A 27,784-nucleotide genomic window follows, 5' to 3' on the forward strand; every position below is an offset into this window, starting at 1 on the left:
GCTATTAGACGGAGAACGGATAAATATATAGATACAGTTTTAAAAACTACTCGCTTATATACCTACCTTTATTTATTTTAAGATCCCATTTAACTAAAGTCAAACTTGCATCAAGCATGTTACCTGAACCTTGAGTTTCTTTTGACCGTATCGAACTAAATAATTAATATTATATAGGGCTATATCAAAAAGTAACACTTATATAAATAGGGCTATATCAAAAACTGTTCTCAAAATCAGTAATTGCAGCACTGGACATGAATTAGTTTTAACAGAGTGAACTAAAGTGAGGGAACTCTCGTTTGATCCTGTATCGACGATATGTCAAATATTAGGCTATGGGTGACGTGGAGAAAATAGGCGATTCATGGACTACCTAGCGACAAATGTAGGAACGTTTGACGCCTGCCAGTGACGTCGAAGCCTCGACATTTTGTTACTTGAACTTCCCTATCGTGAACCGTGGTTGTAAGCAAAATTATTTGTCCGGATTGAGCCGTCTAGTACGTAGTAGCATAGATATCGGTAAGTACTTAGTGATAAGATACCTTGGTAAACCTTTCTAATAACGCATTACTGGAAGGTCACATCCAACTTTAAAGTATCAAGTTTCCGTTGATAAAAGGCGCGTCAGAACATCACGACGTAAATTGTTATTAATGTCTCGACATACGATCTTCTGAAATGGACCTGAACATCTGAAACTTGCCCTTTGATGCGCTCAAAGTTTTCAAGCAAAGTATTAATTTGATTGATAATATCCACATCCCATTCACTAAGCGGTGATAGCCTAGTAGTTAAAACGTCATTCGGTGGCTCGAGTTCGAATCCCGGGCATGCACCTCTAATTTTTTGGAGCTATGTGCATTTAAGCAATTAAACTCTTGCTTTAAAGTCAAAGGAAAACATTGTGAGAAAACTGACATACCTACATGACTATTAGGTACATAAAGTCTTGCAATAAAATGCTAAAGACAAATCTAGCGACTTTACGCAAATAGAAAAATACGCGCAAAGTTAGTTTTTCTCCAGCGCCTTTTCCGCACAGTGCTAATCTACTAGTTTTTCCCTAACTTTAAAAATAGCTTATAAAATTGCCCACGCTATACGCATATTTAAATACATACAAATTTTCATCATCCATATCATTAAAAGATAAATCTTTCACAAACCCTTTATAAGAATTCCATAAATAGAATTTCTATAGACCCCACCTGAAAGCTCTTTCGGAGCTTTAACTACCGAATCATACAGTGCAAGTGGACCGTGCAAAGTGCCACCTAATTTTACAATACTGTGTTTGACATGGACCCATATAATGCGGTGACAGGTCATTCGTACGTATGTTTTGGGACACTGGGTAAATAACGTAACCGTACTAAAGCTTACGCACGTCATTCTATTCAGCTCATTCATAAAATTAGGTACCTATCACAGAAATTTAAATACTGGATCGAGTCACAATAATTATTGGGATTTTCTAAAGTATAAATTCTCGGAAGCAGCACGGAATTGAAAAGTTGGTGGTGTTACAACTGCGTCTCAGAGTAAAGCATTCGGTCCCGCGTTTGCTCTCTTTCCAGTTGTGTCGAATTACCGTTCCCATTGAACTACAAGAGTGAGGGAATAGATAGTTCTCCCACGGCATTCCGAAACAGTGGTACATGATTTTGACGATTCAAAAGCACTTGTAAAAGTCTATACTTGAATAAAAATCTATTCTATTCTTATTTTAGCGCAGACCCGTCTTGTGCCATAGTGCTCAAGACGGGTCTGCCTAGTGCCTACCTGTAAAATCTCCTGCTTAGTTGGCTATTCTACTTTGTACATCGTCTATGATAACAAGTTTGAACGTTTTCAACTCTGCAGCGTTGCGCAAATATTTGTGTTCCCGGGGCAAGTGTATAAATGAAGCAAATATAGCACCAAAGTCAATCAACTGGTATATCCGGACGCTAGTTGTTGTCAGGGGTACATAGTAATATTATAGTAGCAGTGTAGTGAGTATTCTAAGGCCGAGTTCAACGATAGTCTTAATTACTTGGTAGATATCAATAATAATTTATAACCGATCGACAGTTTCTAAATCCCATCAGTTTTAGTAGTCAGGGCCCCTGCAGCATCAGGATTAAGGAATCGGAATCCAATTTTTCGTGGGACAGTGTTCTCTATCAATAATTAAAAAAAAATACTCCAATGGGTTCAGAACTCTCAGAGATAAGTCTCAACTGGCAATAAAACTTGCTGAAGTCCGCTCTGGCAAGTCATTTGTACTGTATGCAATCACCTAGTCTCAGCAAGTCAATTTCTGTAAGATTTAGTTGCTAAACCTTGCGAAAATTGACACTCATTTTTTACGCAAGTTTTATTCCTAGTGGACACTAAGCTTATAGACTATTTCAGAAGCAAGACATAGATAGTTTTGACGTGCTGAGTAGGTACTATCTACCGTCTTATTGGTAAAAAGAGACTTCCGGGTATACCTATAATAACAGAAACCTCTATAAGAAAACTAGAAAAGAGCTGATAACTTTTAAACGGCTGAACCGATTTTCTTCGATTATGGCTAAGAACACTCTCGATCAAGCCACCTTTCAAACAAAAAAAACTAAATTAAAATCGGTTATTTTTTTAGGAGCTACGATGCCACAGACAGATACACAGATACACACGTCAAACTTATAACACCCCACTTTTTGGGTCGGTGGGTAAAAATTATTTTTTCATGTTACAATGCGAATTGTCATGATATAAGTGACAGTTTCGGCACACGCAGGTTCCTAAACTATTTATGATCCATTTGCTGTCCAATTGAGGAGAAACGTGTTTTGTGAATACGTATGTTCTTACCCGTTAGTTTTATTGAGCAGAAGTGGGATTCGCGAAAGAAATCGTGTGTGAATTCATTCATATCTACCTTTTTTTTCTCTACGACTAACATAGTGTTATAAAGATAACTGTGTTTCTTCAGTTACCATAGAGCATTATAGATTCTTTTAATATTCCGTTACAATTGCTTTAAATTCTACCTGAATGGTTTATTTTATTTTAACCGACCGACGACGGACAGACAGACAGACCGTTCCGTTTTTCCTTTTGAGGTACGGAACCGTAAAAAATGCTGTGAAAATTATTGTTTCTCCCTAAAAAAAATTAATATGTATAAATAACACGAATTTGATTGATTTAAGATCTTATCGTTGAACAATGACTGAAATACAAATAGTGATTTATTATCATTTAGGTAAGCACTTAGGCAGTAAGTCAATTATGTATGAAATAAGGATAATAACAATTACGAATTAGGCAGTAGGTAAGTAATTGTAATAAAATAAATGATGAAAATGTAACTGCTTTGGTAAGAATAGAAATATTTCTTAGTTATCATTTTATTTTGTCGTTACAGTAGGTATAATCGTGCTATCTACGGACTTCATGGCGTCGTCAAAGTTTATTTTATAGCTTTGTTTATGAAATTATGGTGGTTAAAAGAAATGCTTAAACAATTGAAGCTATACTTTGAGTATTATTGTTAAGTATTATAATTTATATTATATTTTTGTAAAGTTGCCTTATATCGTTTTTTTATTGAAAATTAGAGGATGCCCGCGACTGCGTCCGCGTGGATTTGGGTTTTTAAAGATCCGATTTAAGGAACCGATTTTCTTGGATTATAGCTAAGAACACTCTCGATCAAGCCACCTTTCAAACAACAAAAAAAAATTAAAATCGGTTCATTAGTTTAGGAGCTACGATGCCACAGACAGTTACACAGATGCACAGATACACTGACACCCAGATACACAGTTACACACGTCGAACTTACAACACCTCTCTTTTTGGGTCGGGGTAAAAATATGTCTGTTGGCCACTAAATGAAGTATATTTTTTTTCTGCAATAATTTAAATGAATTTTTGACATGGTGAATATCATTAACATATGCAAGTAATATACATATTATAGGTACCCATTTATTATTTTATTGCTATTTTTCAATGTCCAGTATTCTTACCGAGAGGTACCAAGATATTTTATGTCCTATTGATATATTTCATTTCGTCCTGCATGGTCAAAATATCTTAAAAGCGTCCCTTTTTCAAAGGAGTACGGTATTCTCAAACGCGTTCTAGTATTTTATTATTTCTATTGGCATTCCATCGGCGGTTCCAAAGAAGGTGTCAAGATATTTTATATGATGAAATCTCAGCTTTATTGCGTAGACGTGTGACCTGGCGCTTACCCTTGTGCGTAAAAGATTTTGCCACCACTATTGAGAAGAATATATTCGTAGAGCGCTCTCTTTTGAATTTTAACCAATCAATCTCTATGGATATGTTTAATGTTAATTTGGACAATTACCTTGTCTGTGATTTACCAGATTTCTGTTACCCAGTGGTATCCAGAAAATTGTTTTGGATAGTGTTATAAATTATGCATGTGGATGATATTATTGAATGCGACAATAATAACCACAGATTTAGAATAGCTAGGGTGCCACATGGTAATTAAATTAAATAGTATGCAAACCAACCTATCTATGATGACGTAACGCAAGTCATTTGTGATGATCACAACGTGCAATCAAAAAGTTCAGTCATCAGGCGTCACTGAGCCAATCATCATTAGGAGAAAGGATCGATTTATCACATTGGGAAGACGAATTATTATAGAGTATAGCTATTCATAGCAGTGATTACCTACCTACTCAATTAATAAATAATAAAATTAGACAAAATTAGAAATTAGCAATAGATATAGATATAGATGTAGGTACATAAATATAAATTTGTAAACTAACAATTTTATTAACCAACACTGTACATAACACAACATATAAACCACATATACACATACAAAATATACACATAATAATAAACCTACTTACTAATAAAACTAACATAAAGATAAGGTAAAAATTGTAAAATAAAATAACTAGATAGTTGTAGGAAAAAATTTTATACTTATGTAAAGATAAGGAGTAAATAAAGGCTTAATAATAATAATAATAAAAAATAGCTATTCACAGTGGGATAAAAATAAAATAGGCACTTGGTTTTTTTGGTTGGACAACTTGCGGTATCTAGCCAAGTTCTAAGTCCGTGGTAATAACACTAGTATCATATTATTTATACAACGAAATAATTTAATTACCGATTCCCCGTGGAAATGTATGAAGTGGTTTACTGTAATTAAAATTGCCGCTTAGCGCCGACACGCCTTAAAGACGATGTATGTGTGGCAATTAACATTGAAAGGGTTTTACCGAAAATTACAATAAATACACAGAAATACTAATAACGTTACATAATACCTACGTTTTTATTTTACGTAACTCTCCGTCATAATACATAACTGTTGACCTCTAATAGATTTAGTGGAAAATTGTGTGAATTTAAGGGTTAGCTCATTAGCAAGCTGCAGTGGCTGTGGGGAGGTCATATCTGTCGCGACCAGAACCGACAACCGATAGGGCAGACATGTTCTGGAGTGGAGACCGAGTACCAATAAGCGCAGTGAAGGACGACCTCCGCTAGACCACTAGACCGATGACCTGAAGAAGTTGAAGGGAGGTGGTGGATGACGAAGGCCTAAGTCAAGCATTCAGACTGATGGATTGGATTGGAATAATTACAAAATATCATCGCTTCTTTTTTGAAATCATCTGTTGGAAGCCTTCAGCCGTAGCTAGTTACCTCCCCAAGCGATTTAGCGTTCCAGTACGATGTCGTGTAGAAACTAAAGGGGTAGGTACTAGGTACAGGTTTAATAAAAACTGCCATACACCCTTCCAGGTTAGCCCGCTGCCAGACTGCATCACTTACCACCAGGTGAGATTACAGTCAAGGGCTAACTTGTATCTGAATTTAAAAATTAAAAAAAAAATGATTCATCGTAATTTAGTATTTCGTTGTAATTTTAAATTAATAGTTTATAATTCTCTAACTCTACAAACTGAACTGAATCTCCTTGCGAATCAATCTACCATCGAAATACCTATACTATGATTACTGTGCCTAGTATTGAGAGCTCTAATTAACACCACAGTGCGTACGATTCATGTTAGTTACGTGCTTGCACCCAAGATACTCGCTTCATCGAACCAATTCCAAATTGCAACTAATTGCACTTGATTTGTGAGGCTATACAATCTCACAACTTGTTCCAAAAACAATAAATAAGTAAATAATTCTGGTGACTTTTTCCGTGTGGATTTAGTTTTTTAAAAATCCGGTGGGAACTCTTTGATTTTCCGGGATACATAGAAGTTATAACCTATGTCTGTTTTTGGGATGCAAAGCTGTAGCTTCCACGCGCACGAGATTATTTTACTTAACTTTTATTTGCATTATTTTACTTATTCTAATAATAATTAGGTAAAACATTGGCAGCTGGGGTCCATTTTATCATAATGTTATTTTATTTTTGTAAACATTAGCATCCTATCCACGTGGTAGTAAAGCTTTTTGGTCCCTCTCGAAGTCGGTCGAAGCAAATTTTTGTCGTCCCTCGCTGCCACCTTTGCTGAAACCTGATGGTTCGCTGGTCTTTACCGCAACAGATAAAGCTAATCTTCTAGCGGCTCTGTTCGCTGAAAATTCACGACTTGTTGTCGGGAGTGCCTCTCCACCCTCTTTACCATCCTGCGGCTCTACTATGGCAGAGATTCTCGTTCGCCAAAAAGAGGTGTTGAAAGTGCTCCGCAACTTGGATGTGAACAAGGCCAGCGGTCCAGACGGGATACCAGCTATAGTCTTGAAGATCTGTGCTCCCGAGTTGTCTCCTGTCCTAACACGCGTGTATCGCCTCTCTCTAACAACTGCTCAAGTCCCAAAAGCTTGGAAGCTTGCCAACGTACAGCCGGTCCCCAAAAAGGGAAGTCGTGCCGACCCGGCCAACTACAGGCCTATCGCAATCACCTCCATTCTTTGTAAAAGTTTGGAGCGTGTATTGAATAACAGGCTACTGGCATACCTCGAAGAAAATGACCTCCTGTCGGATCAACAGTACGGGTTCAGACGTAATCGGTCCACAGGAGATCTTTTAGTGTATGCCACGCACATCTGGGGTGAGGCCATCGAGAAATATGGTGAAGCACTAGCTGTCTCACTTGACGTCTCGAAGGCTTTTGACCGGGTTTGGCATGAAAGCCTTTTAAGCAAGCTTCCGGCTTACGGGATACCCACTAGTCTCTGCGACTGGATATCAGATTTCCTGAGCGGACGATCATTTCGAGTAGTCGTAGATGGCTCCTCGTCTGATCTAATGGCAATTAATGCCGGTGTCCCTCAGGGATCAGTTCTCTCTGCAACACTTTTTTTGCTGCACATAAACGACGTGCTAAAACCCGGTATCTTTGGGTACGCGGACGACAGCACCGTTACAGAGAGATATATATCCGGTCCCCGTGCAAGTGGAGCTGAGATCCTAGAGCATAGAAAGGCCTTGGTTGAACGCGTTGATTTGACCTTGAAGGAGGTGTCCGACTGGGGGGACGCCAATCTTGTCAAATTTAACGCCACCAAAACGCAAGCGTGTTTATTCACCGCGAAACGGAGTCCATTCCCACTTACTCCGACTTTCCGAAGTATACCCGTTCCGATTACCGATAGTGTTGAGCTTCTAGGAATCAACATTTCGTCCAATCTCAACTTTGGACAATGCATCGAATCCAAGGCAAAAACAGCTGGCAAGAAACTTGGCATCCTCAACAAAGTCAAGCGGTACTTCACGCCGGAACAGCTTCTCACCCTGTACCAAGCTCAAGTTCGATCGTGCATGGAGTACTGCAGCCATTTATGGGATGGCTCTGCCAAGTACCAGCTCGAAGCATTGGATTCGGTGGATCGCCGAGCTAGAAGACTCATTGGTGACGAAGCACTGATGAAAACTAAACTCCAAAGTTTAGAACATCGGCGTAAAGTTGCCAGTCTATCGGTTTTCTACAGGATATATTTCGGAGAGTGTGCACAAGAACTCTTTGACCTGGTTCCTCCTTCACCTTTCTACCATCGTACTGCCAGGCATCGTCAAGGTCTGCATCCGTACGTAGTCGAAATTCCTCGAACACGTACGAAACGATTTGCTTCCTCTTTCCTAATTCGAACCGCTAGGATATGGAACGCCCTTCCGGCGTCAGTTTTCCCTTCCACCTATAATATGGGTACCTTCAAGTCAAGAGTGAATAGGCAACTTCTGGGCAAGCGCGCTCCATCTTAGGCTGCATCATCACTTGCTAGCAGGTCTGATTGCAGCCAAGCGCTAGTCTATATAATTTAAAAAAAAAAAAAAAAAAAAACATTTTTTTTTAATACGATAAGAATGAGCTGTTTAAATAAATGAGAGAGAATAAGGTAGGTAAATAAAAAAATTATTATGTACCTATCTTTGTAAATCAGAAATCATTCTAGTAAATAAGATAAGTTATTTTGCAGATTACTTAGTGATCGCCTAGTGTACCTACTAAATCGCTTAGTGATTGATTTGGTACAGGAAAATAGGTACATGCATCAAAGCGGATTTGTGTGTAGGTAGTTCGCAGAAATTTACCGCAGTGATTAGCACATATGTTTGAATTAGGTTATTAGCTATTTACCCGACTTTGTTAGAGTTATGATGTACTTATAAACATCTACAAGCCTAGAGCAATCGGGATTGATGTAGTCATTTATCAGTGAAAGAATTTTAAGAAACGGACTATTATTTCCGGAGATTACCCCCTATCTTTAAACAAATACATTACAGCCTATAGGTAAAGTTTAGCTAAATTCATAGTAACCTAACGGTGTTCGCATACAATGATTAATATGCGTATGCGAGCCTTGCGTTATGCGATCTTATTAAAATGTCTCAGTAAGTATAGCGGCAAACAATATTTTATCATAATGCAACCCTTGATTGCCCTCTCAGACAACAAATTGAATTTCCTTTGAGTAATTAACGTGGAACTTCGTGGGAAGGTTTAATTGAACGGAAGCGGTTTGCTTTTCTTCTTAACTTTCCTTTAGGTAGCTGTATTTTGAGTTAATTTTACGTGTTTATCTGTTTTTTGATTTTTCTTTTTTAAATCTTCTTAGCTCGAAAGTTGTGTATCGCAATGCTGCAAATTATTATAGTGGGGTCAATTTATGGTTGGCCTATTATTGCTGCAACTATGCATTTTGACCATTGATGTCGGAAGAGCGAATACTAATTTCAATCATGGTATAAGCCGTAGTCTCGATGACAGTAGTGGGCGAAGCGGAAGCGGAAATTCGCACAACCAAATAAAAATTAAGATCTCTAGTTTTGTAACAGTTAATTGATAAATGGAATGAAATTAAATACTAAATTGTACTTTAGTAGGTAGGTACCTACCTACTGTAAACTAAAGCGAGATATTAGTATTTTAAACTTTGACGAACTTACTTGGACGCACTTAGCAAAATAGGATTAACATGATGTTTTGCAAATTATAAGAAGAGTATCATAAATCATATGCGAAGTGGCGTACTAAACTAGAAACACCGGACAATACGAGACATTCCATTTATATATATCTTCTTCATAAATATAAATCTGCAGTTAGGGACATTACATCCAAAACTGACTAGCTTCACTAGTCAGTTTTGTTTCGCTTTTGTTTTAATTTTTATGTAATTTACCTATTTTCTGTACTACTTTTTTATACCCGGCTATTGTGTGTTTTAATATGTGTAAACTTTTCGTTGGAGACTGTTGTGGTGTATGTGATTTGTGTTTGTGTTACCTATTGTTTAGTTTTTATACTGTGTGTCTCCATTAAAAAAAAATATTTCAACCCAGAAATATTTTAATGTTGTGTAATTTTATGCACATTAACTGCATAAAGTTCTTAATCTAAATGTCCGTCAGTCAGTTTCTCATTTTATATATTTACAGATTACATTATATTATTGGGTGAGTAGGTATCCGCCATATTCACTGACCAATTTCGAAACAAGCTATCGACGAACTTAAAGGATCACATTGTTCAAATAAGTCAATGTTATGGGTATTTACATTTTAGCTTTATTGGCTTCTGGATACACCAAGTTTTGGGTTGAGGATTATTGCCGACCATCTGATTCACCCCGGCTTCACTCGAGTGGAATTTTTGAAAATCGCTGAGGGGGTGGATTTCCAAATGTCCTAAAACACGTACTTACCTACTTTTTATTTTTGCCCAAAAACCCAAACATCGATTTTAATAATTATACTTCCCTACTTAAATTCAAAATTGACGGACTTTCTTTCACAGAAACTTTCATCGCCTATTAATTAACCCCCTTCAGTGTGGAATTTCTAAAAATCCTGCAATACCTAAGTATTTTTTAATTTTTATTACTACGTGACCAAATATTAAATATTTTCATAGATATATAAGTTAAATAAAAGCAGACTTTCATACAAACACTCATCCTCTATTTAATCCCCTCGGGGTGGAATTTCAATAATCATTTCTTTACGTCATAAAAAACCTGAGTATTGTCAAAATTTTAAGTTTAAAACCCAGCAAGTACAGTCCTTTTAACAAGTTTTTTATTTGTGTAGTTTAACGACTAAGTACTTGCAACAAAAAAATAATACTTAAGACTTAATATTCTATATCTATCAGCTTAAACAAATATCCCTACAATACCCTAAGTTATCATAAATAACCTTGTGATTATTTAGGATAGGGAAGAGATTTTAGAATAATAAGTAGATCCTGGTTAAATAGCGCTGGTTCACATAATATTATTCACAAACATTATTCGTGCTTGGTAATCCAAGCCTGGTAAGTATGTGTTATAGCTATATATACCTTTGAAGGAACATCTCTCTAAAATATAGTTTTTTCTTTACTTTGCCACAAAATAAGTGTGTCACGCTACTTATTATTATATTAATTACTAAAGGATGCCCGCGACTTCGTCCGCGTGGATTTAAGTTTTTAAAGATCCCGTGGGAACTGTTTGATTTTCCGGGATAAAAAGTTGCCTATGTCAATTGCAGGGACGTAAGCTACCTAGGTACCAAATTTCATGCAAATCGTCGGTTAAGCGGATGGGTTATTAGGAATCCAGTGGGAACTCTTTGATTTTCCGGGATAAAAAGTAGCCTATGTCCTGACTAGCTTATGCCCGCGATTTTCTCCGCATGGACTACACAAACAAACCCATATATCACCCCTTTAGGGTTTGAATTTTCGAAAATCCTTTCTTACCGAATGTCTACGTAATAATACTCGTAGCATGCCTTTCAGCCCGATCCGTCCAGTAGTTGGAGTTGAGATATAGAAAAAGAAAGAGTTATAGAAAGTTATTTAAAATTCAAATCTTCTTAAACTTGCTTTTTAGACAAAATTAATCACTTCGAAAAAAATGGCTCCGTCTCCCTTTTTCAAAAATAAATTACAATGAAGCCTTTTAAGTAACTTGTTTTTTGAAAAATTCATCATCATCAACAACAACTCATCGCCAGCTTACTACTGAGTACGGTCTCCTCTCAAACTGAAAAGGCTTTGGCCATAGTCTGGCCAAGTGCCGATTGGCAGACTTTGAAAGATTATGCAGATAAAATTTCAGGAATCTAAATATACTATATTTAGGTAGATACTAAATGAAATTGTGCTAAATTTACCAGCGTCGGTGTTACATGCATGACTAGTTTCGAATTACCCCGGTAAAAAACAAATTTCTAATAATTTCTGATTACCACTCACTAGAGTTTACATTTTATTAAATAAATTAAAATGCTCATACCAGCATTAATGTACACGATAAGTATTCCGAGAACCAGAACGTATAAATTAAACATTTGCAGAATTAGTAAACAAGAGAAAACTCTTCCTCCATAACGCAAACATACCTTGCGAAGTAAACTTTAAATTTATAATATTAACCCGAAGAGTGTTAGAGATAGTAGAGAAGGTACCTATGTGAAATGTTAGACTGCCTCTGCAATGACTTTAGGGGGCAAGTGTAAATAAAAAATTTATAACACCCCCGACGAGTGAAGGTTACAGTAACTGGAAAAGAGCTGATACCTAACTTTCAAACGGCTGAACCGATTTTCTTGGATTATATTTTTTATTTAAAACACTCTCGATCAAGCCACCTTTCAAACAAAAAAAACTAAATTAAAATCGATTCATAGTTTAGGAGCTACGATGCCACAGACACATACACAGATACACACGACAAACTGATAACACCCCTCTTTTTGGGTCGGGGGTTAGTAAACAAGTGGCAGTAAAATTAAAACCTATAATTTTAGCAGTAGGTAGTACAAACTACAGACACTCAGATTTCGGGACGTGTCTTCGAACGTACGAGTATATAGTGTACCTATATAGACTCACATAATATAAAGGATTTTCGACAATTCCGTCTGAGAGATTATTTCCTGGTGCTTAAGCTAGTAACTAATTAAATAATGCCTTATTAATTACAGTCTATTACCTACTTACGCTTTAATTATAAAAGATAAAACGATTACTTTAACTTATAAAAGTTTTTTGTAGATCAAGTTATATTGGTAATAAGATTAATAAGGTTAATTTGATTAATTAGAACAAAAGAAAAATACAACTTTGGCCCTTCTTAAAATGACTGCTGTGTAGCCACCTGTGGCGTTAGAGTAACGCAGACTTGCGACAAAAAAGACTCAATTATATGTAACTATGTGTACAGCTAAGTAAATAAGTTTTGAATATCCTGCACCATGTGCAGGTAACAGGTAACACTAATAAATTCGAAACTTACTATGAGATAATAATGATTGTACTCATATTTATTAAAAAGTTTTTTAAGTGAACACTTTAGACACTTCTGGTGCTTTTGGGATAGGTGAAAACATCAGGGTCGCGTCACTGACATGCTAATGTTAATAGCACTCGGAATGCCGATAGATGCAAAAAATAAACTAATGTTAATGATTTCACTTATGAAATTTTAATTTTTGATACCAACAATTAAATTAAAAATCTAAAAAAAAAACACTGTTATTTCATAGTTTTAAATTTTCACTTGTTGGCAGCTGCCACTGATTTTTTAAAATAATTTAAAAGTACAAACTAAGTATCATACTTTATCTAAATATTAACTTTATCACAAATACCAAAATGTTTCTTAAAATTATTGTAAGCTCATTTCAATATGAATGAAGTGTTTTCGTAATTTTGTCGACGAAGCAAGTGTCTAAAAAGGGTGACACTTCAATTTTCTATCAAAAGTTAATCTTACCCCTTCAAATAGATCGATGTCAATATAAATTGCCACTCATTTAGACTGTCTGGTCTACTGTCTACGCAGGTCTTTAGTCAAATCTGTTGAGTTGTCCATTAGGGCGTAGTGAAGGATCCCTCATTAATTACCTTTAGAAACAATCGCTGTATCACTCTGTGTTTTAATTGAAACACCCTGAGCCTATTATGTGTCGGGAGTTGAGTGCGCTCAACTAAGAAAATCTCATTTAGACGCACTAATAAATTGTGAGCTGAATCAACTTAAACTTATTTATTTTAGACTCCGACCCGTAACGTAGCGACATAGATAGATCGGGAAGTTTATTTTAACTTATTTATTTTAGTTTGAGCTATAATGTTTTTTAGCATACAGTATATTATTAACAACATCTTATCAAAGAACAGACAGTAGTTATAAGATGCGTGATTAAGAATTATGTCGTAAACGGTTTTTAACGGACGTGTGTATATTCTGTGTATATGTGTATCTGTCTGTGGGATCGTAGCGCCTAAACGAATGAACCGATTTTAATTTAGTTTTTTTTTTATTTGAAAGGTGGCTTGATCGAGAGTGTTCTTAGCTATAATCCAAGAAAATCGGTTCAGCCGTTTGAAAGTTATCAGCTATTTTCTAGTTACTGTAACCTTCACTTGTCGGGCGTGTTATAAATTTTTAATTTACACTTGTTATTTCGCAAACTGATATAAACGCCACGTGATCTATGAAAAAAAGTTAATCACATTGAAAAAGGATAATTATTTGGTTTGCATACTAAAATATTTACATACGGAAAATGGAAAAGCCGTCGGATATGTAGGTCATCGTGAGCCCCGTTAAAATGTTAATTACATCCTGACATTACGCGGTAGGGTCAGTTTTTTTTAATAAAGCTGAAAAAGGTCTAAAATAATAATGTTGATCACACATTACGCACGTAAGGCAAGCAACGCAATTTTAAGTACCAACCAAAAATGCGGATGATTTCATTAAAAAAAAAAAAAACATTTTTCCGCTGAATTTCTTTTTAACCCCCGACCCAAAAAGAGGGGTGTTATAAGTTTGACGTGTGTATCTGTGTATCTGTCTGTGGCATCGTAGCGCCTAAACGAATGAACCGATTTTAATTTAGTTTTTTTTTTATTTGAAAGGTGGCTTGATCGAGAGTGTTCTTAGCTATAATCCAAGAAAATCGGTTCAGCCGTTTGAAAGTTATCAGCTATTTTCTAGTTACTGTAACCTTCACTTGTCGGGGGTGTTATAAATTTTTAATTTACACTTGTTACGCTTAATTTTACTCGTAGAAAGCTGAAAAACGATGTCTGCAGATCCTAATTTTCTCATAGAGAAATGTAAACACTACAAGTATTAAAACTACGTTGCATGATACACATTATGACATAAACATTTATAGAAATAATAAATGCATGATGCAGGAAACAACATCAACTACTAAGCTTGCCTAGAAGTAACTATTTACTAATGCAAAAGAAAACTGATCTCGATCCAATGAAGTTCGCGAATTTCTTGATAATAGAATGAAGGAACTTTAGCACCAATCCAAATTAAACTATAGCCTTTCACCACCAGAAGTATCCTATTATCCTTACAGTTCAAACTTGGATGGTTCGATGTAAAAGGTGTGCAGTTTGCCAGCCACTAATGCGTTCTTGTTTTTGTTTGGAACTTCAATGGCTTGTTCAATTTGCCGTAGATAACTTGAAGTTCTATAACTTCCAGGACTTTATATTACTAGAGCTTTGTTGGAGTGGTCTTGCCAGAAGTTTTAATATGAGAGGGATGCTCTTGAAACAGCTATCCATATATATAAGTAATATTATAAATTCGAAAGTAGGTATCTGTCTGTCTGTGTTAATCTCACGGCCGAACCGATTTTAATGTTTGGTACAGAGATAGCTCGCATCTCAAAAAATGGCATGGACAACTTTTATCCCGGAAAATCAAAGAGTTCCTTCGGAAATTTCAAATGTCTCTCCTTTTAAAGGAATTTCAGGTTTGATATAGAGATCGCTTCCCGGAGATGAACATTGAACATAGACTATTTTTCACCTCGATAAATCAAGAAGTGATTTTTATAGAAACCTAAATCCACGCGGATGACGGACGAAGTCGTGGTCATTACCTTGACATTAATAAAACACAGTTTTAAAGTTTGCTTTTCAAATTCATCATCATCATCAGCCTGTGGACGTCCACTGTTGGACACAGGCCTTCCCTATAGAGCGCCACCACACCCAGTCCTCAGCCTTCCTCATCCAGCCACTTCCCGCCAGCCGCTTTATATCGTCGGTCCATCGTGCTGGAGGGCGTCCCACACTATGCTTGCTTAAACGCGGTCTCCACTCAAGGACTTTCCGGCTCCAACGGCCATCGCCTCTACGACAGGCAGGGCCTGCCCACTGCCACTTCAGCTTGCTAATAGTTGAAATTATCGTCTCAAATTTGTTACTAAGTATTTCTAGATATTGGATGATTCAGACTAAAATATCTTTAGATCGAAAACCGAAACTTTAACCTTGTAAATTAATAATTCTAGGTGAAATATTCCACAGCTAAAAATAATAGGTCAGCTAATTTTATTAAACATGGATTCAGCCGGTGCAAGACCGCGGCATGTAAATGTCCCAACAAGAGATCTACGCCCAGTACTGGACGTGTCGTTCGGTTAATATAATATTATGAATAAAGGTATAAATTTCATATTTAAGTATTTTTAACATTTGTGAAAATCTGTATTATTACTTTCTGAATATAATTTCAAAAACTCATATTATGAAAGAATAAACTTAATAACTGATAGTTTTTTTGTACTAGAAAGTTGTAACAATAAAAAGAAAAAGACAGAAAAAGTGGACGGGGTAGCACTTATCTCTATAAGAGATCTCTACCAGTGAACCTTAGCAGTACTAGAGGTGCGAGGTATATCAACGTACTGCTCAAACTGTGGCTCGAGAAACTTTTTTTATGGATATTTTTTCAATAGACTCAATAAAAAAAATGGAATCTCACCCGAGCAAAGCCGGGTGGATCAGCTGGTTTAACGAAAAGGGGTAAGTGTTATTAGATAATTTTGATGATAAAGACCGACGCCTTAACGTCATCTTTGAGGAGCAGATTAACAAAATTAGAGAAGAGCCACGGACACAGTATTTAATAACATTAAAATTTCGCTGCGATAATAATCTTTATGATATTATAACGAAAATTTCTCCTAAATATTCCAACAGCAAACTTTAAATGGTATACAGCAGAAAATATATCGCCTTTTACATAACGACTTTCGTCAAAAATGCTAATCAGCTCAAATACTTACGCAATAGGTATAAGTTAAAAAAAACCGGCCAAGTGCAAGTCAGACTCGCGCACCGAGGGTCCTGTACTATATATTATATATTGTACTATATATTGTATATTTCCCAAAGTTTATCACGGACTAGATTTTTGACAATAATCCATTTTTAACCGACTTCCAAAAAGGAGGACGTTCTCAATTCGTCGGAATCTTTTTTTTTTTTTAGTTTACGATTACGTCAATTTTTCTTCAAGATTACTCTAAAATATATTTTAAAAAAGCTGACAGAGTGATCTATCAACACACACCTCAAACTACTGGGCAGATCGGACCATGTTCGGGGCTAAAATTTGGCATACAGATAACTATTATGACGTAGACATCTGTTAAGAAAGGATTTTTAAAAATTCAACCCCTAAAGGGGTTATACTCGTAGTAGTTTAAAATTTGTGTACTCCACGTGGACGAAGTTGTGGGCATAAGATAGTTCATTGTATTTTAATTTTACTAAACAATTAAAACATTAATTTAATACACAAATTCATCTAAGTTTGTAATCTTATTTACAGTTTAAACAAACTGAGACGCAAATTGGGTGCGAATTTGATTTGATGAACTCATAATAACTTCGGCTGGGTTGTGTTGTTCATTCAGTGAATATTGGTTTTTACGGGATATTTACCGGAGCCTTGATAACTTCAGTAATTAAATGTATTGTAACTTTCGGGCATTGTAAACACTACCTTTATTGCTTTTTGTATACTTTAATATTGGAAAATAATACAAACTTTTACCACCACTTTTTATAAACAAACAAAAACAGAAAAGCTACCTAGGCCTTAAGTAGGCGTGCACGTGTATTTCCTTCTTCTGCTTATTTTGCATAACGCCTTTTAGTGATACTAAATTATATAATACTAGCGACTCGCCCCGGCTTCGCACGGGTGTTCTATGGAAAAGTGGTTATAATGGCTAAAATATAAATGTTTGGTTTATACTATCGCGGACTTTTTTGTAGGCATTATTGAGTTCTACAACTTTTCTATAGAAGTCAACCATACATCTCTAACCATTTAGGCAGCGTTCGCGAGAATCGTTAACGTACGGCAGTTTTTTCGACGCCTTACTTCACAATTTTCACTACCACGAAAAATCTTATCTATTTTCCGGGATAAAATATAGCCTATTCGGATTCGGAAGAATCCTTCTAAGTAATGGTAAAAGAAATTTTGAAATCGGTCCAGTAGTTTTTGAGCCTATTCAATACAAACATACAAAAATACAAAAATACAAAGGTTTCCTCTTTATAATATTAGTATAGACTAGAGGATGCCCGCGACTGCGTCCGCGTGGATTTAGGTTTTTTAATTGTTTAGGATAGAGTCCATCCCGAAGATGATTCAGGAGAGTTTGATGAAGAGCTGCAGATGATATGAAGGGTAGAAATTTCATACCCCCTGACCAGATAAGAACAGTAAATTACTCGTGTCCATTGGAACACCTTCAAAGCAACAGTGAATAGGAATCTGCAAGCGCACTGCAACCTAAACCTCATCATTGTTTTTTAAGCATGATTGTCGTCAATTTTTTTTTCTCTCTCGTCTGGCTTTACACTGATTAGCCAATGTCAAGTTTGTAGTTATTTACAAGTTAGGGAAACTATATGTATAAGTATGGACTTCGTCCGTGCCGACTCCCGCTGACATACGCGCGGCGCCCCTTTAGAGCGCTATTCCCAGTCAGTTCGACCACCAATAAAAACCAGCAGAAAACAAAAACCAGCCACTTCTAACAAAAAAAAAACACTCCAAAAAGGCACAACACGCGCGCCAACAAACGCCAACACATACGAAGTCCTCAATTGTTTTATCACACAATAAAAAAAAATTAAAAAAGTTAAATAAACAGTAGACTTTTCAAACCATAAGTTATAAAGTATTGAGCTTGATTTTTAATTTTTTAAGTATATTGGCAAGTAGGTACATACAAATTGTAAATATACATAAATAGACTGTTAAATGAGTGACGTTGCGCGTTGGTGCTTACTTACGAGTACGGACAAATTACATAATCTCCAGATTAGGATTTGACAAAATCGCCCAAATGTAGATCGCATTTCTATATATTGTGATTAGTTGATACAAAAGCGGCTTAGCAATCTAATACGTAATTTTGTTTCGTGTACAAATAAATCATTGCGTCATCAAGACTAAGTATTACAAAAATCATTTGGAACTTCGTCTGTGTTGGCGTTAGTTGGCGGGCGTGCTCTGCCTTTTTGGAGTGTTTTTTTTGTTACAACTGACTGGGAAGCGCTCTAAGGAGGTGCTGTGCGTATGTCGGCGAGCGCCGGCACAGACGGGGTCCATACTTGTATAGTTTAATTAACTTGTTACAAATAACTACAAACTTGATATTGGCTAATCTTTGTAAAGCCGAGACGAGAGAAAAAAAATCATTTTGAATTTCAGTAACTACGAAAACAACAATGTATTTCAAGAATTTTCCTAGCAAATTAATCAATACCGATCACCATATTTTCATGCAATTTTTTAATACTATACTACTATTTTTTTTTTATTATATACTGGAAGATAAAGGTCGTATTAAAATGAAACGCATTCAAAAGTTTTACTTTGAAACTTTTACGGTTTCATGTGAAAGTTGAAATAGTTAAATGTTTTGTATAGTCCAGTTGACTCAAGATCGAAATCTTTGGTGATGAAAAACGGAACTCCTCAACGGTCAACTGCAGAAAATCACTCGCGTTCAGTTTTACTGTTTAGTTTACTTTATAGTAGTTAAGGTACTTATCAATATATAAGAATCCGGCTTTACTCACGTGTTTAGGGCTTACGTCGACTAAACCGTGAGTAAAGCCGGATTCTTATATATTTATAACTAGAGTATGCCCGCAACTTCGTCCGCGTGGATGTAGCTTTTTGAAGATCCCGTAGAAACTGTTTGGTTTTCCGGGATAAAAAGTTGTCTTTGTCAATAACATGGACGCAAGCTACCTCGGTACCAAATTTCACACAAATCGGTTGAGCGGATGGGTCTTTAGGAATCCCGTGGGAACTCGTTCTTTTTTTCCGGGATAAAAAGTAGCCTATGTCCGTCCCCGAAAAGGTAGCAGACAGACAGACAGACACACTTTCGCATTTATAATATTTGTATGGATCTCTCACGAAAGTTTAAAAACACTAAATTAGGTACTTAAACTTATTAAGTATACTTTTAACCACATTTTTAAATCTGATTATCAATATATTGAACATACTTATTTCATTTTATCTGTGTATATATGTTTTGCTGGCACATCAACTGATATTGTTATCGAAGCAATGCTTTTTTTGATAGACTTTTCTTTTACCTTGCTCTTGAATTTTTCACGAAAAAGGTTTTTTGTTTAATAGCAATAATTGCTATGTGTTAGTATATATATATCGGTATTGAAACATTTGCAAAAATAATATATTTATTTATTTAAATTAGGTATTTTATAAAATAAAATATTTATTGCAAATGCAGATGTCTCTCCGGCGGCAACCACTGCTAACTTTTCATATAAGGTACGTATTTACCTAGGGAAAAAAATCAGGCCGGAAATAATTTGAAATCATTTTGTTACGGACCTATTTCCAGCAGTGATGATGATGATTCTGTTAAATTTTGAAGTAAATTAATTAGCTACTTATTGCTTAACTTATTTACTTTTTATAATCTCCTAAGTTTAATAATAAAATTAGCCCGACGGTATGTACCATACCTCGCGTTTGTTTTAAGGTACTTTTTAACTTTTTTAATTATTATGGGCTTCAATTAATGTTTATAAAAATTATAATTACTTCACTTGCAACGTTGACGTGGTACTTCGTACGTATCTCTGGATCACATGAAATAGGTCACTAAACACCCTCTGCATAAAATATGGTGTTAATTAAAAATAACTCTTCCCTTCTAAAATAGTTTACCTTTTTCTATCTATATAATATAATAATGTTATATAATGTAACAATCATATAACGGAAGCATCTGGGAGCCCTTCGTGTTATCACGCCAAGAAACCCCCTGCTATTATTTTATGATTATTGGAAAGGGATTAAGACTCTCATCAATGAGAAATATGACAGAGAGAGATCTGTTTCTTCAATAATTTCCTTATAATAAACCCGAAAAATATAATGTTTTGTTTTTTTTAACCCCCGACCCAAAAAGAGGGGTGTTATAAGTTTGACGTGTGTATCTGTGTATCTGTCTGTGGCATCGTAGCTCCTAAACTAATGAACCGATTTCAATTTAGTTTTTTTTTGTTTGAAAGGTGGCTTGATCGAGAGTGTTCTTAGCTATAATCCAAGAAAATCGGTTCAGCTGTTTGAAAGTTATCAGCTTTTTCTAGTTTTTACTGTAACCTTCACTTGTCGGGGGTGTTATAAATTTTTAATTTACACTTGTTATATTCAAAAACAATATTTTTTTTAGTTTTATCCTTTAAGAATTTAAAGTCACCTAACTTTCACATACCTAAGCTTTATCTGCTAAGTACCTACATTTTAAATACTTTTAAAGTGTCAACATATGAGGAAACTTTCTAACTTTTCACCCAATAAAGTTCTAGTAACTTACCTGAAATCGTAAACGTCACGGACACTGCACCGAAAGACGCGTCGTGCGCGCTAAGTGGTTCAACCCGGAATGGGCCAGGCGGGCAAGAGTGGTCCGTTATATACCAGGGCAAGTTCGTAGAGGTTGGTCTACAGCACGCCGCGCCCAGCGTAGGCGTGCGTAGGCATCAACCTACGACGTGCTAAGATCCTACGTGCTACGGTGCTACGCGATACGTGCTACGGTGCTACGAGTACGTGCATCAGTGGCACACGATTTGGGGTTCGTTTTAGAGGGTTCCTAATGGATTTTAGCTTTTCAACCTGATAATAAACATACTAGAATTTTCCCAAATCAAACAAACAAGTGCGAATTTCCACCAGTCTCTAACTGCTCATGTGACCTTAAACCTTGAGTTAACTTTTGTTGAGTTAAGTGTAAGCATTATGTATAAATGATAATAGCCATTTCATCATTACTTACATTTCCCTTTTTTCCCAAAGTAAGCCTATTTTTAGGAATGGATAAGCAAAACAGTGCAACAGCTGGGATGTGAACCTAACTTTTTGGACTTTAGTGCTCTTACTACATATAAAAAAAAATTGCACAATAATTATAGACATGCCTTTCGATCCGATCAGAATAAATTTTTAGATCCGGAGCAAAATAATCTAAAATTGTGCTAAAATTGAGTCCAAAGTTCGCGATTTTCACGAAAATAATACTATTACAGTAAAGTTTTCATTTTTTTTTTCTCCTCGGTTAAAATTAAGTCACGTGCAATAACTTAAGTACTGTACACTGTTTTATTCACCAACTTCCCAAGCATGATCTAAACATTTTACGTAACGAAACAACTCTTATTCTCGTTACTACTTTGGAATTTCAATCAGCTTTCATCTACTTTACAATTAATTAGTTAGTTTAGGAAAGACAATTGCAAAATTAATTTTGTAGTAGTAATACGCCTAGTTCTAATTACTGAATTAAATGTAAATGTTTTGAAGTTATACTTACAGTTCAAACACTCTCAAAAACGATAATATGAAATGATGCATAGTGAAAGATGTGTTTGAAACCTATCAAAATAGTATGATGTCCTCATGCCCGAATTTCGGAATCAGTAAAGACTAGCCAGCTACAAAAGGAGATACTTATCACACTAATATTATAAAGGAGAAAGTTTGTATGTGTGTGTGTGTGTGTGTGTGTGTGTGTGTGTATGTTTGTTACTCCTTCACGCAAAAACTACTGGACGGATTGGGCTGAAATTTAGAATGGAGATAGATTATACCCTGGATTAGCACATAGGCTACTTTTTATCCCGGAAAATCAAAGAGTTCCCACGGGAATTTTAAAAAACCTACATCCACGCGAACGAAGTCGCGGGCGTCAGCTAGTATTGAATAGACATGGATCCATTCTCTATTTCCTTACTTTCGTCCGATGGTAAGGCAAGAACGGGAAGAGATTAGGCGCAAAACCAACCACGGGGATAACACTGCCAACTTCCTCTGACTCTGCTTTTTTGCCAGTAAACCTCAATTACTTTTTGGCCCGACTCCGGGACTCAAACCCGGGACTCCAGGGTCCAGACCAACAGAGCGATTATAATAATATCACTATAATTGCATAAAATTTAATATGACAAACCAGGAAAATCGACGAATGTTATATTTAGTTTAATATAAATTACCGACTGATTTTGAAAATGTACAATTTACATAAAAAAACAACGCCATCGTTGTGGTATTTTTAAATAAACAGTAGGTACTTACTCTAGTTTAAATTTATGTTTTATAACTTTATAGTATATAGTTGTCATTATTTCTATAATGTTTACGAAAATTTTTTGCATCTTTGCTTATTGAAATAGGTACTTTAAGTATATAATATATACTGTGTATAAATATATGGTGTGTGACGTTAGCTTAAGCGTATGAAAAGTTATGGATTAATTACAGTGTCTTTAATTTACCAATAACGTTTGAAACCTATATTTAAATATCCTCTACTTACCCATGTATGTCATTCTGCGACTAGATTGACATAACCATAACTTTTTATACGCGTGTATTATGTACGTAAAAGACTATATTTAGGAAAAACTTTTAGAGAAAATACATCTAATACACAATAAAGACACACATACACATTATGTGTAAACGATCCACACTGGAACAAACATACGACATTTAAGGCTGCCTTTCCACTGGAGTGTAGTTAAGCGGTGAGCGAGGTTAAAACTAAGCTACAAAACTACGTGTCTATTTCCATCAAAGCTACGTCACAAAGTATATGATACAATACATACTAAAGTTCGACTAAGATAGGAGTAATCGTGCGGTAAGTGCGAGACGATGAAGCTACCCGAACTGGCCTAAGTACTTTCATTCTTTAAACGTTAAAACTTTTAAGACTCACACCAGCGCCGTTAATCGTAACATCATTTAGCAATTATCTCCTAACTCATTCGTAATCTTTACTCCTACCCTTAAGCTACGCTCCAGAACAATGTTTTAATTGCTTCATTTTCACCAGATATTTCAACCACTTCAAAGTTCAAACATGTACTTACCTCCCCATTATATTCTAATTAGGTACCTAATGAATATGTTGAAAACACTATTATGCTTTTGCTAAATCGGTTTTCTTCTACATATTTCAAATAGATAAACCTCATGATAAACCTCTACCTAAGGTTTATCATGTGAAACAAGATAGTGCGACATTACACAGGAATAGTAGATGCGATGTGGCTTGCTGCAATTTCCGCACTATTTGGTGGCGAGCAGTGATTCTCTAGCTCAGTGTTCAACACTGAATGATAACCAACGAGCTTATTTCGAGCGTAAAACCCCGCAGGTATGTCGCACTAATAATAAGCCTCCAGCACACAATGACCCTATGGCCAAATCTGGCAAATATCAGTCAATGTTTAAACGCTGTTTGCGAGTTGCATCAAGAATAGATCCTCTTGATGTTTACATGAAACGCCACAAAAGTCTGAAAGCCAGCCAGCACTGGTCACACGTGGCAAATATTCACAAAATTGTCCTATGGGTACACGTTAGCCTCTTGTGTTGGACCAATATGTACAGGGCTCTTTACACTTTCACGCATCAACTCTACAGTAAGTGGTTAAGGATGGACCGAGAGGCGAAAATTCAATAAGAGAATTATTGAAAGCCGCGGAATCCAATTTATCCAATGAAAATTCGATATAAATCTGTTTGCTGTAGTGTCTAGTAATAAATTGTCATTTTCTATCGACAGACATGCATAGAGACATCAGCACATGCATCAGCACTTCAAGAATATGTAAGTTTCTTAGAGAGTTTATTTTTTAATTTATAGACCAGTGCTTGGCTGCAATCTGCTGGCAAGTGATGATGCATCATCGCTTGCCAGGTGCCTAGAAGATGAATATTCACTCTTGGTTTGAAGGTACTGAACAGTATCAAAAACTTATTTTGAATTTCCTTCAAGTGTAGGAAATAAGCATTGGAGTTCAAAATATTGGTGAATTGGTAGATCTAAAAATAATTCAATCCAAAAACTAAAATAAGAAACTTATCAAAGACACAAAATCTAATAAAGACAAAATCACAGTGAATTAGGAGGACTTTGTGACGAAAAACACTTTTCCCCTAATGCTCTCCGAAAAGATTCCTGATAAGATGGGACACAATTTGTTAACAAATTGGTGAAGTGTGTTGGCCTATGCGTTTTGTTTGTTGAATTGTCACTTTATTTTTATTATATCACATTCTTTTTTTTCAAATCCATATCCATAATTATTGCTTATTAACCGACTTCCAAAAAAGGAGGAGGTTCTCAATTCGTCAGAATCTTTTTTTTAATTATAAAAAATGCGAAGCTTGCATCCCGGGGAAGGTCATAAGCTACTTGTGATTTCGGAAAACCAAAGAGTTCCCACAGGATTTTGTAAAACCTAAATCCACGCGGGCATCATCTAGTGTCATAAAAAGATTTAAAGCTAACGTTATCTAATTACTGTATGAATCACAATATTGTCACACAAGAATGTTTGCCTACCTACAATCTAAATATATATAAGTGTAAATTAAAAATGTATAACACCCCCGAGGAGTGAAGGTTACAGTAACTAGAAAAGAGCTGATAACTTTCAAACGGCTGAACCGATTTTCTTGGATTATATCTAAGAACACGATCAAACCATCTTTCAAACAAAAAAAAATTAAATTAAAATCGGTTCATTAGTTTAGGAGCTACGATGCCACAGACAGATACGCAGATAAACACGTCAAACTTATAACACCCCTCTTTTTGGGTCGGGGGTTAATGAGGCCGTCCTTAAAATATCTACGCCATTACGTCTTATTTTCCTAATTAAATTAAAACGTTGGCGCCAACGTAAACGTGAACTTTATGTTTGAGAAGTTAACTTAAGTATAGTATTCGATATTATTATAATAATAGGATGAGACGGGTAGGGTGTTACTTCCTCATTTTGGCTTCAAAATAATTTAAAGTCATTAAACTTAATTATAAAGGCCTGGACATAAAGAACACGTGACGATAGCAGCACGGAATTTTGTTTTGCGCGATTCTTTTTCGTGTGTCGTAATCTCAAAATTGAGAATCTTGGATCTGCTTCGATATCACTCTTATGATATTCTTCTGTTTCTTGTGTTCCCAATCGTGTGGATGGCATTGCAATGTGTCAAGTGTCGACCACTGCCCTCACTTACTATCTGGTCAACTCAACATCTCGTTAAGTCCGTGGGATTTCTGCCTTTTTATTAACCCCCGACCCAAAAAGAGGGGTGTTATAAGTTTGACGTGTGTATCTGTGTATCTGTGTGTCTGTGTATCTGTGTATCTGTCTGTGGCATCGTAGCGCCTAAACGAATGAACCGATTTTAATTTACTTTTTTTTGTTTGAAAGGTGGCTTGATCGAGAGTGTTCTTAGCTATAATCCAAAAAAATTGGTTCAGCCGTTTAAGAGTTATCAGCTCTTTTCTAGTTTTCTTGTAGAAAAGAATGTTAGATTACCGTTAGGTTCATAATATTATGTCAATAGACAAATGTCAAGCTGTCAGGATGGACATTGCCTAGATACATAATTATTTATTTGAAAATGATGTTTTGGAAAACTCAGACTCAGATACTTTGGATCGTAGGCGCGGAATAGTCCAAGAAAATCGGTTCAGCCGGTTCAGCCGTTTGAAAGTTATCAGGTCTTTTGTAGTTACTGTAACCTTCACTAGTCGGGGGTGTTATAAATTTTTAATTTACACTTGTTATTTTACTAGTGATTTAGTTAGATGGTGTTCAATCCAACGTATAAATAAATTATAATTACTTATATTGTCAATTGTAAATTACTCATTTAATATAGCATTATTATATTAGGTATATTTAATACTAGCTGATGCCCGCAGCTTCGCCCGCGTGGATTGGTCAGATCCCCTGCAGCATCAGGATTGAGGAGTTGGAATCCAAATTTTTTATGAAACAATGTCGCAAAGTTCAAAGAAATCTCGGAGATTTCGGTGTACATAGGTAGAAAAACACAACTCCCTTTTTGAAAGTCGGTTAAAAAAGTAGCCTATGTTACTCCCTGGTCAATTCTCTACTTGTCTGTGAAAATCCCGTCAAAATCGGTTCAGCCGTTCCGAAGATTAGCCTTTTCAAACAGACAGACAGACAGACAGACAGACAGACAAAAATTTTAAAAATGTGTGATTCAGTTATAGTATCGTTCAAATAACCATGTGACCTTAATATGCGGTAGTTATTTCGATATTACAGACAGACACTCCAATTTTATTTATTAGTATAGATAAGTATGACAAAAACAATACAGGTATATTGGTAACACTGCTCTCTCCCCATCCATTGCTCTTTTCCACGATTTTTACCGATTTAAAAAATCTTCGAATCTTTTTTTTAATGCATGTTCCCCGATTACTCAAAGACCCCTGGACCGATTTGGAATTCTTTTTTGTTTGAAAGGTTTGTACGGAGCTATTGTGTGCATTAAAATTTTATTGACAAATTGTGTTCCATATTTTGTTGAATCCATTTTCTATACCACACCTTATGGAGCCTTCAGCCCACTCAGAAGAGATTAGATGAGATGAAGTTTTATTAAAAACAAAGAAATATGTAAAGAAGTAGGTACTATGAAGGGGTTCAGAAACAAGTACTATATGTAGTATGGCCTAAGTACTATATGAAGGTGTTCACTCAGATGACTGTGCGTATTAAGCTGTTATGTAAGTAAGGATTACTTAGCTAGGTAAGTCACGAAAATGATCCATACGAGGTAAGTACACGAGAACCTTTGTTGTGATGGTAATAGTCATCAAGGTGATTATCTATGTCTGTTCCAATCCCTGAGCCCCAGACCGTAACAATATTATGTGGGTACATAAGTAAGCTCTTCAACTAAAAGGTTGCTTATCCTACCTAACCTTAATAATGCATATATTCAAGAAGCTCCAAGCAAATTTGTTTCAACCTATATTCAACCCATCCGGATTGCTTTTAGCCATTGAGTTAGAACAATCTTGGAGCAGCGAACTACATACATTATTCGTCATCAAGACAAAGTTGAAAACTAAAACCCGACTGCGATCGTCTTAATAAAC

The 27,784-nt window shown here is 35.8% G+C and overlaps 1 protein-coding gene across 1 annotated transcript in view; it reads right to left on the bottom strand.

Moving 5' to 3' along the window:
* The window catches only part of LOC123868050 (allatotropins-like), a 39,712-nt gene extending 18,384 nt beyond the window's left edge, over positions 1-21,328 (bottom strand). The window contains exon 1 of the mRNA XM_045910394.1: positions 21,164-21,328. The gene's annotated coding sequence lies outside the window, so the exon portion shown is untranslated. The remainder of the gene's footprint in view (positions 1-21,163) is intronic.
* Positions 21,329-27,784: the final 6,456 nt, after the last annotated feature.

The sequence above is a fragment of the Maniola jurtina genome, chromosome 9 (assembly GCF_905333055.1).
Source record: "Maniola jurtina chromosome 9, ilManJurt1.1, whole genome shotgun sequence".
NCBI classification, from domain to species: Eukaryota; Metazoa; Arthropoda; class Insecta; order Lepidoptera; family Nymphalidae; genus Maniola; species Maniola jurtina.